At 32.1% G+C, this 3,747-nt stretch overlaps 1 long non-coding RNA gene across 1 annotated transcript; it reads right to left on the bottom strand.

Moving 5' to 3' along the window:
• Positions 1-254: 254 nt before the first annotated feature.
• Positions 255-3,305, bottom strand: LOC111088931. The gene is made up of 3 exons (XR_002613301.1): positions 3,161-3,305; positions 1,748-1,828; positions 255-425 (listed from the first exon to the last, which is right to left on the bottom strand). It is a non-coding gene; the product is annotated as an uncharacterized LOC111088931 (long non-coding RNA).
• Between the last annotated feature and the right edge of the window lie 442 nt (positions 3,306-3,747).

The following is a 3,747-nucleotide window of genomic DNA, read 5'->3' as shown; positions in this document are numbered from 1 at the left end:
TTTTCTTGTGCCCAATAATACATAATTTCATTTGATAAACACGTTTAGATTGAATGGTAATTCATAATCAGTCACAAGAACGTCGAATCTGAATCACTTGAAAAAAACACGGGGGTGCTTAACTTTTTTCCAGGTGTGTATATATATATAACACAATGTAAATGGCTAACCAGATCATGCAAAACTTCATGTCTGCAACAATTATATCTTAATAAAAGAAAAAGGTTTAACATGATTATATATCACATGCTTCATTAAAGAGTACACAAACAGTTTATTTCACAATTACAGCTATTTATTGACTTATAAACAATCGCTTCTTGGTTTATTGACACTAAGATCTTTGAAAGTGTTTAGGTTTCTGTTCTTATGTGCAAAACATCTATCAAAGTTAGTCTAGTGACAACAGTTGGACATCCACTACCCTAGAAAAACAAAAACACAAAATAAAAGTTATGTACAATTAGAAACGCACGTCGAACGGGAGATGTGTAGGTAATAAATAGTAATCGTAAACTTTAGGATGAACTAGTATACATCAAAACTAAGTTTTCCTATACATAGATATGATATAAAGAAAAAGAGGAGAGAGTCAAATGAAACTGTACGTAATACTTACTCTATCATTACACCCAAACGTATTAATAAAGCTAATATTATATCTATGGCATTATAATAATTATCCATCACGTACTATTAATTGGATCAATATCTTACAAGTCTAAATCACTTATCAAGCTTAACATGTGAAGTGAATGGCATACCAGCACTATATTTAGGTTTAAAATGTGAAGTGAATGGCATAACAACAATATATTTAGGTTTAAAATGTGAAGTGAATGGCATAACAACACTATATTTAGGTTTAAAATGTGAAGTGAATGGCATAACAGCACTATATTTAGGTTTATAATGTGAAGTGAATGGCATAACAGCACTATTTCAAGATTTAAAATATGAGGTGAATGGCATAACAGCACTATATTTAGGTTTAACATGTGAAGTGAATGGCATAACAACACTATATTTATGTTTAAAATGTGAAGTGAATGGCATAACAGCACTATATTTAGGTTTATAATGTGAAGTGAATGGCATAACAGCACTATTTCAAGATTTAAAATATGAGGTGAATGGCATAACAGCACTATATTTAGGTTTAACATGTGAAGTGAATGGCATAACAGCACTATATTTAGGTTTAAAATGTGAAGTGAATGGCATAACAACACTATATTTAGGTTTAAAAAGTGAGGTGAATAACATAACAGCACTATATTTAGGCTTAAAAAGTGAGGTGAATGGCATAACAGCACTATATTTAGGTTTAACATGTGAAGTGAATGGCATAACACCACTATATTTAGGTTTAAAATATGAGGTGAATGTCATAATACTTCCAGGTTTAAAGTAGATGTTAGCTGTTCAAAATATAATGCAGACTAAAATAATAGTTTAAAAACTACGACTGCTTCTAGAGGATTTCACACACATTTGACGTGGATACAAACTCTGGACGAGCTGTAGGTGATTATTACTGGTACAGTTCTGAAAAACTTAAAACAGATAGAGGTTTAGATGTAGGTTACTGTGAATTGAAAATTAAACTTTTTACTGAAGAACCTATACTGAAAAGAGAAATACGGAACAAGAAAAACAGTAAATATCATAAAACTTTGAATTCTAAGAATAGGTGGGGGTAAATTTTGGTACAGGATGTAGTGGGAGTCCTACACTATGTCACAACCTTAGTTTCCATTAACGGTGCCGCTCTCCGTATCCATGGTTTCGTCATCGTCATCATCTTCAGTTTCATTTTTTTTACCACCTTTATAAAAACAAAAGCAGCATTTAGTACAAAATGATTTTTTTTCTCCAAACAATCATTACTTAATCATGCTTATACACACACACACACGCACGCAGGAAGAAGTTTATCTAACAGGTCGACAAAAATAATGTTCACTTTTAAACACGTAATGAAACATTCTAATAATAGGTAGGAAAACAACAATTTATAATTGTAATGAAGAATTTTATTTATCGTGAAACACACTACATGTTTCGACAAAACGTTGGTCTGTCTTCTTCGGGTGTGTGATCGGTACTGAACATATATATATCGTTACAATGACAAAAGAGAAAGAGGTATTAAATATGATGAAAATAGTGTCAGCAGGTGAGAGGATATAGGTAAAGGTCAAGTGTATGAACAGTGAAGAGACCTTGCCAAGTATGGCTGATGTTGCTAAGGCCGTTATCACGGTTTAGTGAAAGATCGTATGCTTTGGTGATTTCTATAGTTTCTAAACAATCTCTTTCTTTTTTTTAGTTTTGGGTTGGTGTAGGAGAAGAATTTCGTCCCAAAGCATTTTGTGACCCATTTTATATTGATGATATCTGGATTTCACCCCTACATACATGACCTTGGTGTTCTTTGCACCTTATTTCTAATTAACGCGATGCTTATCTTATGTATTTCTTTCCACATTTAAACGAGATACTATATATGCCTTATTTTCAGTTTTTATTTTCTTTGTGGATATTGTTTTGGGTTAGATAATAAGATGTTGAAGGTTTGAATACAGCTTTTACATCAATGTTCAGTGTAGTTGGCAAGGCCTATTAACTGTTCACACACTTGACCTTTACCAATATCCTGTCACCATTTCCGTCACATTTAACCCACGTGTCTTTCTAATGACACGTAAGCCTTGTACTGCTCGGTACCGATCACACCTGAAGAAGACAGACCAACATTTTGTCCAAACATGTAGCATGTTCCACCATCAATAAAATGCTTCATTACACTTACAAATCGTTGTTTGCCTACCTATTATTATATTAGCGAGCTTCTTACCCAGGAAACATTCTAAGACATTAGTACTATATAGCACAATAAAGTCTTTTAGAGAAACCACACATCTCTACACTTTTCTCTACATTAACCACAAGTTTCTTATTGCTATTAGATTGAAGAATACATCTTTATATCCTGCAACAGCAATGAAAAATAGCCTTTTCAAAATATGAACTAGAATACAAAATCATTAAGTCTTCTCAAATTATCATCAATTCCAACTAAAATACTGTCTTTATTTGTTACGGCTTAAAGTAACATTTTTTGTTTAACATTTATTTGGTAAGCTTGGTATCGTACCTGGCGTTTGATTCATTTTTAACAGCTCTTTTCCTGGCAGCTGTCCTGACTTCAGCATCTGGTTGAGTCTTTCTACTTCCTCCAGTGTTGTGGCTTTGGCAATGGCTGCCTAAAATCACAGGATGTTACTAATATAAAATCAGCTAAGATTCTGTTCAAATTAAGCCCGAGTTGCACAAATAAAACTAATTTTACTTTGATATAAATCCACAGTCTAAGCCACAATTAAATAACCTAGAATATATTTTTATAAAATAACTATTTCTGTTTTAGTTATTCTAACATCAAAGACCCACTATTATAAAACAACTATTTCTGGTTATTCTAACATCAAAGACCCACTACTATAAAACAACTATTTCTGGTTATTCTAACATCAAAGACCCACTATTATAAAACAACTATTTCTGTATGGTTATTCTAACATCAAAGACCCACTATTATAAAACAACTATTTCTGGTTATTCTAACATCAAAGACCCACTATTATAAAACAACTATTTCTGTATGGTTATTCTAACATCAAAGACCCACTATTATAAAACAAATATTTCTGTATGGTTATTCTAACATCAAAGACCCACTAT

Source organism: Limulus polyphemus, unplaced genomic scaffold, assembly GCF_000517525.1.
Source record: "Limulus polyphemus unplaced genomic scaffold, Limulus_polyphemus-2.1.2 Scaffold4774, whole genome shotgun sequence".
In the NCBI taxonomy this organism is placed as follows: domain Eukaryota; kingdom Metazoa; phylum Arthropoda; class Merostomata; order Xiphosura; family Limulidae; genus Limulus; species Limulus polyphemus.
This window is presented reverse-complemented; position numbering and strand designations above follow the sequence as displayed.